Source organism: Cervus canadensis, chromosome 24, assembly GCF_019320065.1.
Source record: "Cervus canadensis isolate Bull #8, Minnesota chromosome 24, ASM1932006v1, whole genome shotgun sequence".
NCBI classification, from domain to species: Eukaryota; Metazoa; Chordata; class Mammalia; order Artiodactyla; family Cervidae; genus Cervus; species Cervus canadensis.
Window position 1 is genome coordinate 26,831,209 of NC_057409.1, and position 16,848 is coordinate 26,848,056.

At 41.6% G+C, this 16,848-nt stretch overlaps 1 long non-coding RNA gene across 1 annotated transcript; it reads right to left on the reverse strand.

Annotated features, from left to right (window-relative positions):
* Positions 1-469: 469 nt before the first annotated feature.
* LOC122426328 lies at positions 470-14,789 on the reverse strand. Its single transcript, XR_006265142.1, has 3 exons — positions 14,702-14,789; positions 2,039-2,117; positions 470-604 (listed from the first exon to the last, which is right to left on the reverse strand). It is a non-coding gene; the product is annotated as an uncharacterized LOC122426328 (long non-coding RNA).
* Between the last annotated feature and the right edge of the window lie 2,059 nt (positions 14,790-16,848).

The following is a 16,848-nucleotide window of genomic DNA, read 5'->3' on the forward strand; positions in this document are numbered from 1 at the left end:
CTTTCTATTCATGGATCTGATACACACCTGTAAGAGTTTTCCAGGAATATTTAAGTGTATAGACCACAGCTAACCTTTAAGTTTATTATCATGTAACATTTTGGGGAAGGTTCTGGTCATTTGCATCTTTAAATCAGTCTGACCTAGAATGTGATGCTTGCTTTGAAATCTAACTTGAAGCTGAGAAAGACAGAGGTCTGAAACAGAGACCTCACTCAGTGGATGGCAGGCCCTTTCCAATGTCCCAAAGCAGGTCAAACTTACCTGGAATTTAGTAGGAGTTCTATAATCACTCATATGCATCTTGCTTTTCTTACTGTGACCAATTTGAGACTATTTCTAAGCTGTTACAATGGAAATATTTGTTCATAGTTCTATGTAAGATTCCATAGAGCTCAACAGCCAGAGAGATAAAAATTTACAATTACAACTCACCCTTTTACTTTAGCAGCTTCTTATCAAAATGTGGAAATAGTTCTTTTAAAATGTAACCCTGATTACAGTCTGCCAGCCAAGCGCCACTCCAAAGCCGAGCTTGTGCTCTGCACGGGCGGGACATAGGTGAAGCAGTCACCCTGGAGGAGGGGAGGTTGAGAGGGCGGGGCTGGAGGATGGAAGGATGGAGTTAAGAGAAATGGGTGAGAGAGAAGCTAGGGACCAGACCAGCATCACAAACACAGAATGTGACCGTAGAAAGAAGGAAAAGATGGTCAGTGATTCTAGGCAGAAAAAATGAAACAGACTTGGAGAAAAGAGCATATTAATCATTGATGTTTAATGGGAAAATAATTTTAAATTATTAACATCTCGGAGGTGGGGACTAGGGCCAAGAGTTGGGTGCATAACCAAGATGGGCCTTCCCGCCACATCTCCTGCTCTGGAAACACTCGGGCCGCTGCGGCCTGTGACGGGCAGCGGTCAGAGGGGCACGTGAGCACCCTGAGTGGCTCTGGCCAGAGTGGTGCCAGTCACGTGAGCAACACCAGACAGCCTAGCAGCCTGGAGTCACTTCAGGCTGATATTCTTTCAAGTCTTTATCTATTTAGCGGAGTAGAGCCAACATTGGAAGATGTTTTATTCTCCAAGTTCCACTGGGGACGCTGTCTGCTTCTCTGGCCCCTTATAATGACCTGTGAATTGGGCCGCTATTTCTACTGTGTCTGGTGATGTCTTAACACCCTGAGCAATCGCCCAGGGGGCCTGCCCCCTCTTTGGGCTCTTCGGAGTGATATTCTCTTTGAGGTAATGCCAGGAAACAAATACAAACCACGTACACCCCCTCATTTTAACTCATCAGTCCTCTCTCCTACCTGGAAATGCTTCTCCTTTCAGGACGAAGAGCCCATCACATCACTTTCTGACTGACTCTTCCGAAGAGGCTTTTGCATCACTTCCTGACTGACTCTTCCGCTCAACCAAGTGTGGACTCGCACCCTACAATTCTCATGACTCACTTGGAGAAAGGAGGAGCGATGATGCTGAGAGAAGGCGAATCTGCATGACTGGGGGAGAACGATTTCCAACCAAAGTGTCTATTCAATTAAAATTCAGTCCCATGAGAACAGTGGAGCATTTCAATACTGAACTGAGGAAATGACAAGAAAACATCTCCCTGATGAGGCAAGCTGTTTCTGGGAGCTTGCTTCAGCTCAACTGTTGTTTTTATTCCATTTCTACTCTTCCGCCTTCCTGCTGAAATTTTCTCTCTCAGATACTATAGAGAGAGAAATACACGTGTGCATACCATACACGTGCATACACACACATGCACTGGAGACAGTATTTGTAGTTTGTAAAACTGAACCTCCAAGAGGCTATTTCAAGATTTCATTTTCCTGGACTGTGCAGACCATCAATTCATATGACAGTGTTTCCAAATTATGCTAAGAGAAGGAAAAAACTACATACATAGTTTAGGTAATATCATCTGATCAGAAAAACTGAAATTGTGCAAAATCATTGTAGAGAAAAGCATTTTTGAGACAGAACACAAAGACCCAAAACATAGAAAGAAACTACTTGAATTTAGAAAACTTACCATGTCCAGGCCTCTTCTGCAATTTGTAATAATTTTAGTCACTCTGTGCAATTCTTCAGTATTGCAAAACTAAATGGGACTGAAAATATACATATAATTAATAAAATTTAATTCTTTACCCTTCCTCTCCCTCAAAAAAATAAATTACCTGACCTTCAAAACATGTCTGTGTCTAACTTTATTAAGGGTCGTATTTGTGTTTTCTTTGGGTGGAAGGCTGATGGTTTAGTCCAAGCTGTCACTTGAAGTCTAAGGGTTAAAAGGTCTCCACTTATTTATGTTGGGCGCTCATATTAACCAGTTAAATGGTTGAACAGCAGTCAATGACTGAGAAAAACAGATATTTGAGAAGTAAAACATTTGGTACTTGAAAATTTACAGAAGTTCTTCGGTGGAACTGATTATTCACTAATTATTGACTAAGCAAACGAAGTTGTATATTTTCCTACCTTTGCAAATAATAAATCATTTGGAGTTCCACACATCACTCTAAATGATTGGTACAAATTGCTCTACAGAACCATCCAAAACAGACTACAAGGAGTTTTTCTTTTCTAACCACTGGCATTTTAGAGACGTGAAACTCTGACACATGACCCAACTACACACACACACATAAACACATGTAATGGTGAAGCCATATGTAAAATTGGCATTGATGGTGGTAAGTCGTGGTAATTCTACAGATGAGGGAGGAGCTTCCTACAGTTGAATGAGACCAGAATCCACTCTTTAAAAGCAAATTCACCAACTGCCCTCCCAGCATGGTTACCATCCCAGGTCCCTCACAGCTGTCCATCACACCACCTGTCTCTCAAGCAAGATATCAGTCATCACCAGCCCCTCTCTGGCCTTCAGCCCCTATACATGATCTGTGAATAAGCCCCACCATCTCTACTCACAGTCTCTCAATTCACCCCTTCTCTTCCACAGGGAAGAATTTTTTTTGTCTCACAACTGCAAGTTAATGCTGTTGTTAGGACATCTCGCCCGGTAGCACCACCCTAACCCCAGCCTTCCCTGCCTCCAACAGGCTTCTCTTCTGCCCTTGAGGACACTTCTATTTCAACAGGATTTGCTCTGGGGGTAAATGAGAGGGAACATGGCCTTTGCTGACACATTGATTTTTTACTTCTGGCTTCCAGAACTGAGAGAATAAAATTTCTGTTGTTCTAAGCCACTCAGTCTGTGGTAGTTTGTTACAGCAGCCAAAAGAAACTAATACAAGGGCAGAGAATTACCCAGATAATCAAACACTTGCCTAAAGCAAGTAACCGAGGCCACAATTAGCCTGAAAGCCTAAATTATCTCCATCTTTCTCTCGGTTCTCTCCTTTACTATGGATCTCTATAGGGACATGTAATAGCCCCTCTGTAATTAATAACAATGACAATCATTATTTTTATCTCTTCTGTTGTTTTAGTCACTAAGTCATGTCCAACTCTTTGGGACCTATGGACTGTAGCCAGCCAAGATCCTCTACTCATGGGATTTCCCAGGCAAGAATACCAGAGTGGGTTGCCATTTCCTTCTCCAGGGGATCTTCCCAACCCAGGGACCAAGCCTGCATTTCCTGCACTGGCAGGCAAATTCTTTAACACTGGGCCGCCAGGGTAGCCCTTTTATCATTTTATCCACTGTTTATTAGGTGCCAAGCTCTGCTTACTTCCATAGGTTGTTTCATTCTATTTCCTATCAGGCATACCAGTCTCCATCATTACCAACCCTATTTCTGATGACATTCAGTTCAGTTCAGTTGCTCAGTCATGTCCGACTCTTTGCGACCCCATGAACCACAGTACGCCAGGCCGCCCTGTCCATCACCAACTCCCAGAGTCCACCCAAACCCATGTCATGTCCATTGAGTCAGTGATGCCATCCAACCATCTCATTCTCTGTCATCCCCTTCTCCTCCTGCCCTCAATCTTTCCCAACATCAGGGTCTTTTCCAGTGAGTCAGCTCTTTGCATCAGGTGGCCAAAGGATTGGAGTTTCAGCTTCAGCATCAGTCCTTCCAATGAACACCCAGGACTGATCTCCTTTAGGATGGACTGGTTGGATCTCCTTGCAGTCCAAGGGACTCTCAAGAGTCTTCTCCAACACCACAGTTCAAAAGCATCAGTTCTTCTGCGCTCAGCTTTCTTTATGGTCCAACTCTCACATCCATACATGAAGACACTAACTCATAACAAAGATCACCTGAAAATACGTTTCAGTTTATTCTTCTAGACATTTATACAATGCTTTCCACTGGCAGCATCCAACCAATACAAACCTACTTTTCTATTTATTTGTCACCTCAGTAAAACTGAGGACTCCAAAAGGGCTCTTAGGCTGCATCTTTCTATTGGAGCTTCTGCTCTTGCCTTTGGGACCCACGGAGGAAACAGGGGCCTCCCCTCCAAGGACAGCCCAGCCTCAGAAGCACATGCTGTTTGGACTCCTGCAATCACCTCCTTTTCTACAACCTCTCTGCAAAAACTATCAGAGGAGGCATCTGATGAAGAAAGCCCTTGCCATCCCCGTTTCCTCTCTGGCCGTGTCTGCAAATGACACTGTTGTGACAGGAAATTTCAAACAGACACCCCTCGACCCTCAGTGCCCCCGAGGTAACTGATCACAGGTCAGCACGTGGCCGCTTCCCGTGGGCAGAGCCAAAGGCCAGGCTTTTTCCTTGGTGGCTTTGGCTGCTACAGCTGCAATCAATTAGGGGCAAATTCTTTTCAAAAAAAGCTTTTGTTTTGTTATTCTTTTTGCTGCTCTTATCGTGCCTGGAGACAGGCAGGAGGGAAATGCAAATTTTGTAAAGTGTCAGGTAAGCAAACAAAATACATATTATGATTAACTGACAAGAAGAGAATGCAGTGGTGCTATCTAGGAATGTCCAGGAGCAAGCTCAAGGTAGGAATCTCTACTCCACCACAAATACTTGCTGAGATCTCCAAAGCCTGACTTCAAAATAGAATTTCTCCCCAGCTCTTCCTTCCCAACTTTTACTAAAAGAACTATCAGGCAGATCAACTACGTCTCCAGACTTTGGCAAGCCCTGGGAAGGGGGCAAAAATCACTCCTAGCTGAGAACCACTGAGCTGATGGGTACAGTGAACGGCCAAGGTGACAATGACATTTGGCCCCCATTGAGGTTGAGTGTGAATCACCGTCACTGCTTTTCAGGTGAGAGTGAAGTCTGAAGCCACGATACCTTTCTTTTCCCATTTTGGCTTCTCCTTGAGTGAGAGATGCAACTGGATTGAGAACAAGACCAAGCTGTAATGAACCAGGCTTGGTTTATAACAAACGTTTCAGAACTGGTACAACTGAAGGAGTCTCCTACCTTCCAAGAAGTTATGTTGGGAGATGAAAGACTTTTTTGCTTGAAGCCAGAACTAGATTCCAAATATCTTGGCACCTCTCTTTGGAGAATACCTTCAGAGTCCACATGAAAAGCAGTGACAGTGCTTCATACTCAACCTCAACTGGGGGCCCAAAATGGCACTATCAACTTGGTCATTCACTGTACTCACCAGATCAGCGGTTCTCAGCTAGGAGTGATTTTGTCCCCTCCCCAGGGATATTAGCCAAAGTTTGGAGACATATTTGATTGTACTCTTGGGGTAGGAAGGTACCAAGGGAACATTTCATGCAAAGATAGGCACAAAAAAGGACAGAAAGGGTATGGACCTAACAGAAGCAGAAGAGATTAAGAAGAGCTGGCAAGAACACACAGAAGAACTATACAAAAAAAAAAAGATCTTCATGACCCAGATAACCACAATGGTGTGATCACCCACCTAAATAGAGCCAGACATCCTCAAATGGAAAGTCAAGTGGGCTCAGAAAGCATCACTATGAACAAAGCTAGTGGAGCTGATGGAATTCCAGTCAAGCTATTCCAAATCCTAAAAGATGATGCCGTGAAAGTGCTGCACTCAATATGTCAGCAAATTTGGAAAACTCATCAGTGGCCACAGGACTGGAAAAAGTCACTTTTCATTCCATTCCCAAAGAAAGGCAATGCCAAAGGATGTTAAAACTACTGCACAATTGCACTCATCTCACTTGCTAACAAAGTAATGCTCAAAATTTTTCAAGCCAGGCTTCAACAGTATGTGAACCAAGAACTTCTAGATGCTCAAGCTGGATTTAGAAAAGGCAGAGGAACTAGAAATCAAATTGCCAACATCTGTTGGATCATCGAAAAAGCAACAGAGTTCCAGAAAAACATCTACTTCTGCTTTATTGACTATGCCAAAGCCTTTGACTGTGTGGATCACAACAAACTGTGGAAAATTCTTAAAGAGATGAGATACCACACCACCTTACCTGCCTCCTGAGAAATCTGCATGCAGGTCAAGAAGCAACAGTTAGAACCAGACATGGAACAACAGATTTGTTCCAAATTGGGAAAGGAATATGTCAAGGCTGTATATTGTCACCCTGCTTTTTTAACTTATATGCAGAATACATCGTGTGAAATGCCAGGCTCGATGAAGCACAAGCTGGAATCAAGATTGCCAGGAAAAATATCAATAACCTCAGATACACAGATGACACCAACCTTATGGCAGAAAGTGAAGAAGAACTAAAAAGCCTCTTGATCAAAGTGAAAGAGGAGAGTGAAAAGTTGGCTTAAAACTCAACATTCAGAAAACTAAGATCATGGCATCTGGTCCCATCACTTCATGGCAAACAGATGGGAAAACAATGGAAACAGTGAGAGACATTTTTGGGGGCTCCAAAATCACTGCAGATGGTGACTGCAGCCAAGAAATTAAAAGATGCTTGCTCCTTGGAAGAAAAGCTATGATCAACCTAAACAGCATATTAAAAAGCAGAGACATTACTTTGTCAACAAAGGTCCATCTACTCAAAGCTATGGTTTTTCTAGTGGTCCTGTATGGATGTGAGAGTTGGACTATAAAGAAGGCTGAGCACTAAAAATTGATGCTTTTGAACTATGGTGTTGGAGAAGACTCTTGAGACTCCCTTGGACTGCAAGGAGATCCAACCAGTCTATCCTGAAGGAAATCAGTCCTGAATATTCATTGGAAGGACTGATGCTGAAGCTGAAACTCCAATACTTTGGCTACCTGATTCGAAGAACTAACTCATTGGAAAAGACCCTGATGCTGGGAAAGATCAAGGGCAGGAGGAGAAGGGGATACAGAGGATGAGATGGTAGGATGACATCACTGACTCGATGGACATGAGTTTGAGCAAGCTTCAGGAGTTGGTGGTGAACAGGGAAGCCTGAAGTACTGCAGTCGTGGGGTCACAAAGAGTCAGACACGACTGAGTGACTGAACTGAACTGAACTTAGAGGAGGGAAGATGCTATTGCCATCCTGTGGTTAGGAGCCAGGGATGCTCCTGGACACTGCGCAATGCATAGGGTGGCCCCCACAGCAAAAAATTATCCAGCCAAAAATGTCAACAGCACCGCCATTGAGAAGCCCACACCTGACTAAGTCCTGAGTGACTTCAGAATGCCAAAGGACCCCTTGGAAAATTGAGTTATTATTTGGAAGAATATCCTGAGCCTTTTGATGGTAATTTTAACAGTTAACAGCATTTTTAAAATTGAAATATAGTTGATTTATGGGCTTCCCTGGTGGCTCAGATGGTAAAGAATCTGCCTGCAATGACAGAGACCTGGATTCTGTCCCTGGGTCAGAAAGTTCCCCTGGAGAAGGGAATGACAACCCATTCCAATATTCTTGCCTGGAGAATTCCATGGACAGAGGAGCCTGGCAGGTTACAGTCCATGGGGTCACAAATAGCTGGACACAACTGAGAAACTAACATTAACACATAGTTGATTTGCAAAATTATGTTAGTAGCACCAACTTACATTCCCACTACAGTGTAGGAGGGTTCCTATTTCTTCACACCTTCTCCAGCATTTCTTATTTGTAGACTTTTTAATGGTGGCCATTCTGACTGGTGTGAGGTCATACCTCATTGTACTCTTGGTTTGCATTTCCCTTATAATTAGTGATGTTGAGCATGTTTTCATGTGCCCATTGGCCATCTGAATGTCTTCTCTGGAGAAATGTCTATTTAGGTCTTCTGCTCATTTCTCAATTGGACTGTGTTTTTTGTTGGCATAAGCTGTTTGTATATTTTGGAAATTAAGCCCTTGTCAGTCACACCATTTGCAAATATTTCCTCCCATTCCATAGGTTGTCTTTCCACTTTGTTTATGGTTTCCTTTGCTGTGCCAGCATTTTGAAAGAAGCAACATAATACAAAAAAGATTCGGTTTCCTCAAAGGAGAATTTTGAAGAACCATTTTCTCTCTCTGATCACTCTCTTGGTTACCAAAAAAGTCTCACCAACTCAGAGATATCCTCCCAAGATGCTTCAATTATTATCTCCCAGGCTGGAAGTTTGTAGCTTCCCTTCTTTTTCAAGCTGCTAAATCTTTTCTCAAATTGAAATTGTTGCTATGTGGAAACCAGTTAAAAAAAAATTATACAGCTACTCTGCTTGCAGAAAGGGAAGAAAGGAGGGTTTGAAAACTTCCTTGTGCAGGGCTGGCCTTAACCATGACCTCTTCCCCCTACCCTATCCACCCACCTGAACTCTACATGTGTAATTTTGAAAACCACTGTCCAGTAGCTGAGCTGTGAAAAGTGCAGGACTACACGGACCAGGAGACCTTGCATGTTTGTATGCTCACTTCATGACAACATAATCTGATCCTTTGACCTCAAAATATGTTCCCTGGGAAATGTTTCTGTCATGTCAATTTATCTACTAAGTTCTGAGAACAACAGCATTGATTGTCTTTTCTTAATGACTTCTAACTAATTGGAAACTCACTTATGTGAATAACACAGAAGTATAATATATAAGCAGTGGAAATAACCACAAAGCAGGTGATTTTATTTTTTAAATCTATCATGTCAGCATGCCTTAGGCACTCCTGTGCCCTCCTGACACCTGCCGTCAATGTGCTGAAAATAATGCCATGCTTATAAAGCAAAAATTAGAAACTTTTATTCTAATTTGCCATTTGGAGCCTAGGAAATATGATGGCTTAAGGCCAAGACTGCATTCTACACTCTTAATTGTATGGGATGCTCATATTTCTTCCAAAGAGTCAAAAGCTACATCAGCTGAAATGATGTATCTAAAATGGTAAAAAGTGTTTGGATTAAAATCCCAAAACATCAATAAAGAAATGCATAGAGAAAATCATTCCCAAATAGACCAGAGGCCATCTGGACTGAGCCCCAGCCAGCTTGGAAGTTCTCAGAAATGCTATTTTCCATTACAGACAAAAAGTCCCAACCTCTTGTTATTCATGCTCTTCTGCTGTCCCCTCCCACATTCTACAAGGACTTGGTCTTTTTGACCAGCAGCATATGGCAGAAGTAATGATTTGTCAGTTCCAAGGAAGCTAGCTGCTGTGTTTTGAGCTGCCCAATGGAAAGGCCTGCAAGGAAGGGGACTGAAGAAGCCTCCAGTCAACAGCCAGTGAGGAAGTGAGAACCTCAGCCTCGGAGACTGCAAGAACTGAGGCTTTCCAACAACCATGGGAATGACGTTGGGAATGAAGACCCTCCTTCAGTCAAGTCTTCAGTTAAGGCTACAGCCCAGACAATAGCTTGAGAGCCCATGAGATATCCTGAACCAAAACCACACAACCAAGCCACTTCTGAATGAATAGCCTTCAGAAATAATAAATATTTATATTTACTATTATTAATGTGAGAAATAAATATTTTTTATTTTCAGTTGCTAAGTTTAGGGTTAATTTGCTATGTAGCAATAGATTGCCTTAACCAAATCCTCAGACCCAAGAGGGGTTCAATCATAAAACATGGGGTTCATAAGATATCTGATGCTGAAGCTCCAATTCTTTGGTCACCTGATTCGAAGAGCCAGCTCATCAGAAAAGACCCTAATGATCAGAAAGATTGAACGCAAAAGGAGAAGGGGGAGACAGAGGACGAAATGGTTGGATGGCATCACCAACTCAATGGACATGAGTTTGAGCAAACTCCAGGAGATGGTAGAGGACAGGAGAGCCTGGTGTGCTGCAGTTCAAGGGTCACAAAAAGTCAGACACAACTTAGCAACTGAACAATAACAAGAAGAAGAAATCTGAAGATTAAATCAAAGGAATTAAAATGATTAGGGAACTCCAACTCTGAGCATAAATCAGAGGGCAGAAGTTTAGCTGAGATTCCAGTATCATCACAGAAAGGGATGAAGAAGGCAGGAAAAGAAAGCAACTGCAAAAACTTCCTAAACTTCTAGAATCAGCTTGTTATTTTTATCATGTATTTCCATGAAGCAATCAACACATGAAACAAAAAGGGTCTGTGGAATTTTCACTGAGACAACATAAAGGACTAAACTGAAAAAATGGACTTCTACATCTTAGCCAAGTTTTGAGGGGTGGAAGAACCCCAAGACCAGGGAGCAGATTGAGGTTCTGAGACCTCACGAATGACTGAAAAGGAGAAAGCACAGACACGGTATGGGTCTGAAATGGAGGCTTAGAGCTTAACTCACTGAATCATTCCTTTAAAAACCATTAAATGAGCATTAACATATTCTAGAGAATGTGTTATGGATGGTAATAACTATAGCATGATACACTGGATGCTGTGGGAACCTTGAAAAAGACATCATAAATCATAATGGAGGGGGAAGATCAGAGAAGACTCTCCAGAACAATTGGGATTTGATATGAGTTTTGATGAACTAGTTAACTACCAGAGCACTAGGAGAAAAGCATCCATGGGAAACGTGACAGGTACTAGGCATAAAAATGCCCAACATTGTGATATCCTCAGAGATCTGCAGAGATTATAGTATACTTGGAGGGAAGAATATATCCAGAAGGGCTGTATAAGAGGAGGCTAGATAACTGGGGCAAAAATTATGAAGGAATTCATGAATTAAAGTATTAAGATTTAACCCGGAAACTAAAACATATGGTTAACCATTTAAAAGTTTTAAACATGTATACATTCTATTCAGTCAACAAACATTAATAAAGCATCTATTCTAGGCAAGGCATTGTGCTAGGACAGAGCTACAAGATACGTCACTGGACAAAACCAATGTGGTCCCTACTCTTGTGGAATGCATTAATCAGAAGAAAAACAGGTGTTAATCACTTAGTGTTTTAGGTAGATCCCTGCAGCAGTTGTGGGAGATAGATAGGCATGGGAGGGGGAAGGAGGATGAAGAGTTTCCCAGATGCGTTTGCAAAGATATTCTCATAGTCTGTCCTCCCCACTGGTCTCACCCTGCCTCCATTTGTCAAACACACTTATGAAAATTCCATTTGTAGGATAGCAGTTGTGTATGCCCCAAGTATGAAGAAGGCAATGGCACCCCACTCCCTCTCTTGCCTGGAGAATCCCATGGACGGAGGAGCCTGGTGGGCTACAGTCCATGGTGTCGCTAGGAGTTGGACACGACTGGGCAACTTTACTTTCTCTTTTCCCTTTCATGCATTGGAGAAGAAAATGGCAACCCACTCCAGTATTCTTGCCTGGAGAATCCCAGGGACGGGGGAGCCTGGTGGGCTGCCGTCTATGGGGTCGCACAGAGTCGGACACGACTGAAGCAACTTAGCAGCAGGTTCAGTAGCAGCAGCATGCCCCAAGCAAGGGTTTTCCAAACTATCCTTTTAAGGTCCTTTTGAAGAAAAGGCAAGAAAGACTTACTAAATGTCAGAGTTGAGAAAGACCCAGAAAATCATCTATTCCAACCGATGATGCTATAAACGTGGAAACTGAGGCCAGACAGGGAAAGAAGGGACAGAGCCTCCTTTAAGATCTCAGTGCTGGCTGAGCCTCTCAGGTTCCATTCCAGCGCTTTTTCCACTGCATCTCACTAATGCCATCATCCTTTGACTGCTATGCTTCAGTAGCCTGCCAGATCAGCATGAAAAAAAAAAAAAAGCCTGGAGCATGACAGAGATTTTAGCCTCAGTGAAACGGCGATGGCTTCATTCGGCAGCTATCCAGGTCGCTGCTAAGGCTATTTTCCACTACTCAATTAGACAGAGCACTGGGGGAAGATCAGCCTGAGAAATTCTCTGGGGTCCCATCTGTTAATTGAAGCCACTGTCAGATTTTCCATAGCATGACGAATGATCAAAGATTTCTTCTCCCTTTCTTTATCACCCTCTTATTTCAAGGAAACATTAGGCCAAATTATAAGTAAGAAATGGTACAATCTATTTTAAAATCGAAATAAAACAGTCAAATGGGAACAGATAGGTCTAATCACTTAGATAGTTTCAAAGTTTGATGCCAAGGAGCACCCATTTTTCAAAGGGGAAGAGGATCTCATTTTGGATAATTCTATCAAATTGTGTGAGCTCCATGTTGGCCTCGTCCCTTTCAGCCATGTTTCAATCACCTGCTGTTTAATGGAGGTACAGTCACTGAGGTCCTCTGAGCACTGGATGCATCAGTGACCAGTAAATTAACAGTCTGTGTCTATATTGACATTCGTGTTCTCAACTTAATGCTTAATTTATTTAATGAACAGCTTCTGTCCTCATTAAGAGGGTCAAAAGTGTATTGGATGGGGCAATATGATAAAGATTGAAGGCAGGAAAAGTGATGACAGAGGGTGAGATGGTTGGATGGCATCACCAACTCAATGGACATGAGTTTGAGCAAGCTCCAGGAGTTGGTGATGGACAGGGAAGCCTGGCGTGCTACAGTCCATGGGGTCTCAAAGAGTTGGGCACGACTCAGTGACTTAGCTGAACTGAACTATGATAAATAGGTGGTGGGTTTTTTTCCCCCTATTCCTAGGGTCAGTTGTTTGCATTTCATTCATTTCACATACATTTATTTTTCAGTATGTCAGTGTCTGACTCCAAGACAGGTCTAAGGCTGCCAGCCAGAAGGCTTTCCCTCTACCCCAAAAGAGCTCAAGGTCAGTGCGTAAGTCAAAGAAGTCAGTTCACAGTTACCCAACAATGTGTGTCCTGAGACACTGAGAGTTGAATGAAGACAGCTGAATAAAGTGGGGGCTGTCAGGTTGAGGACAGAAACATCCACCCATGCACATGTCTAAATATCCACTGATGGTTGATAGACATTGGTTAGCCCCAAATAATGAGGCAAAAAAGAAATTCTTTCAACAAGGAAAGAATCAAGAATTGCCCATTCCAAATAAGATGGGCAATGAAAATTCTATTTAACATAGAACTAACAGTCATTTCTGGTGAGATATTCCACCCACTAAAATCAGAACAGGTTGCTTCCTCTTGGGCTTCCTCCTTTGTACTGATGGGAATCTTCTCTTAGCCTCCCACAGCACTGGTTGCTTTCTGCCCTTCACAATAACTATCTGCAGATATGTCCATCTCCCCTACTCCATAGTAAGTTCTTGAGAATTCTGGGTCCCTGGTGTCTAAATCACAGACTGGTTATGCTGATTTCTCAATTACTGATAGTTGAATGGAAATAAAATTCTAAAATGGGGTGGGGGGGGTGTTTCTTGTTATGGACTCCCCTTCTCCCTCACTGAAGACCACAGATGTAGAGAGAGTTGGTTAACAGTGCAGATCCTGGAGACTGGCCATCTTTGTTTGGATCCTGGCCGACACATAACATGTAATCTTGGGACAAGTTACTAATCCATTCTCTGTACCAGTTTTCTCATCTATAAAATGAGAGCAGAAATAATACTTCCTAGCATTATTGTGAGGTCTAAATGTATTCAGTACATAGAAAAGAATTTAGAAAAACAACTGAGAGTGAGGGAATTCTGCCGAATTTGTCCTTTCCAGGGGTGAAAATGTCCCAGGAAAACTGCTCCCTGTTATAAGTGGATTTACCATTTCCAGAATACTGCCCACTTTGGGGTCTGAGTCCCATGGTAGCTGAGTCTGAGTCTCATGCTTCTAAAGTTTTTCCCTTAACTTTTCTGTACTGAAGGGAAACACTAAGAAAGACTAAGCATTTGGTATATGTCAGTGATTCATATATTTAAAAAATAGGAATTAAAGGAAACACTGGCAGCCTCAATAATATTGTGAGTCTCTCATAAGACTATTCTTTACACTTTTTTAGAACAGAAGTATTGCATGGAGGACACTGGGGAAGTAAAAACCATATATTTTTATCTTTGACATCACATCACCTAATACAGTATCAGACACACAGCAGGTACTCAGTAAATGTTTCATCGATGAACAGCTCATCCTGTTTTGGCTCATATGTTTTATACTGTTCCTTGAAATAAATGAAGCTATGAATTATATTGATACATATACACACATGCATGTGTGTGTATGTATGCATGTGTGTGTGTGTAATTCCTTTCCATTTTATGGAAGTCCATATGAAAAGAAAGAAAAAGACTCAAAAGGGACCAAAATTGAGGCTGTGGACAGAGTTGTAGGCCCAAGTCCATCTAAAAATGAAAGTAACTTTCCAGGGATGTTTTTGCCCCTGGGTAGGACAAAGAGTTGCATATTTTATTTTCTACCTTCCTGAAAGGATTTCAGAACCCAAACTTATGAATTGTGTGCCTGACATTTATACTATTTCTAGCCCAACTGACATTGGAAATTCCAAGTAAAATCCATCAGGAAGCAGATGTCCCAATCCCATGTACAATCTCATAACAGCCCCAGGACAGAGATCAAGTGACACCCTTACACCAGACTTACCCTCCCTTATGACCAAAACAGCTTCTGTCTTCTTCACATCTTTGCTTGGAGACACAGAAGATTCCTCTCCCATTCTCTCCTGGAGCCCCTGTTGGTGGGAAAGTGGAAATTACCTGAGATCATTAAACTAGTCCAGATACTGTTCACTTTGGCTCAACTTCCCTTTTTTTCTTCTAGGTGTTACATTCGGTAACCCAGGTACTAAACAAGGCTATTACCTGGCTCCTAGGGGGCGCTAGTGGTAAAAATTCACCTGTCACTGCAGGAGACACAAGAGAAGTGGGTTCAATCTCTAGGTTGGGAAGCTCCCCTAGGATTGGAAATAGCAACCTGCTCCCATATTCTTGTCTGGAAAATTCCATAGAGAGAGGAGCCTGGTGGACTACAGTCCACAGGGCCATGAAGAGTCAGACGCAACTGAGTAAACAGCCACATATGTATGCATATTTGGTCAAGTAGGTTCCCAAGTTATGTTGACTTGGGAGGGAAATTTTTGGAAAGACTTCTAAGTGGTAGAATACCACATGTAGTTTAACCCCTGATGAACACAAAATTTTAATATGCTTAAAGAGCAATCATTTATAATTTCCTCACTCTTGCTAAATTTGTAGAAATAAGAGAGGATTTTAGCAAGAAGCTAAAGAGAAAAGTTTAATTTACGCCCTTTTAGTTGGCCAGAAAGGCTACACTTTTGTCTAGATTATGATAGAGAGTACTACCTCTCTTGAAAAAGTAATAAGGAGAAAGGAGTGTTCATAATAGTGGTTCTATGAGAAATAGAAAATAGGAAATAAAGCCTTTTGCAGGTTTAATATCAAGACCATGTTTCAGCTTGGTTGTGCTAAAGAACACATGAAAAATGTATATGAGATTTCTGTTTGTATTTTCTGTGAAATAATTTTTCTTTACTTTGTATTGCATTTTTAAAATAACTAAATCATATTGTATCCAATGTTTTAGCTCAGAAACTCATGCTTATGTCATCAGTGAAAGCCCTGTTACACAAGGCTGATCAGAACATATATAGCTCTACTGCCACCTGATGCCAACATATGGAAATTGCAGGAGCAGATCTTTCAACCCAAAATTCCTCTAAGACTTTAAATTTGCATAACAGAGACAGTTTTGTAATTTCACAAAGAATACAACTTTGACTGGCACCAATGCAAATGAGTAAATGCAATTACTAAAACAATTAATAAAAGCATAAAAGGGACAACATTTTCCAGTCTTGATAAAATTATCAATAAAAAACTGCTATACAAGTTCACCTCATGTTATATGGTTAGTAGTTTGTAAAATTTTGTGCTTTTTTTTTCTCCTTTGGCAGAACTACTCCAGAAATTTGAACAATTCCATAAATAGTGGTTCAGACAACTGCATACTTGTACAAATGCTCTAAGAAAAGACCCAAAATAAGAATGACTCATACAAAATAAAATGGTGGTGGTGGGGGGGGGGTGTTTCAAGTCCTTAATTTTTTTAGAGGAACAGGGGGTAGGGGTAATTATCTAGACAGACAAGGGCTGGCATGGCTGCCCCACATTATCAGGTTGTTGATGAGCCTCATGGTTCAGGGGAGTTATCCTGCTTTTATGTCTTTATTCTCCCTTGTAAAACTATGTAAATAAGACACAACCATTCCCATGAAGGGCTTGATCTAGAAGTTGCACACATTACTTCTACTTGCGTCCTATTTTAGTCACAGGGTCACAGCTAGAGGTCGCCTGGGAAAGATAGTTTTTAAGTAGGTGATCATGTATCCAACTAAAATTCTAAGACTGTGTAATTCCATTACAAAGATGAAAGAAAAATTGGCAGGCTCCACAATATTTTGATTCCCTCCTTTAATCTACTCTAGATACTTTTAAATATGCATTGCTTTGAAGAAAGACTAGGATACCTTTCCAAAACAAAAAGAGCTAAGGGGACACAACAACTAAAGGAATATTTGATTTGGGGGGTTATTCTGCTATAAAAGACATTATTAGGACAACTGGCAAAATCTGAGTGAGGTTTGTAGAATTGTGTTAATATTAACTTTCTGATTTTGATAACTGTTCTCTGACTATGTAAAGGAATTTCCTTATTTTTATGAAACACACTGCAACTTCATCTTAAATAGTCAAGAAGTGAGAGAGGCAGAG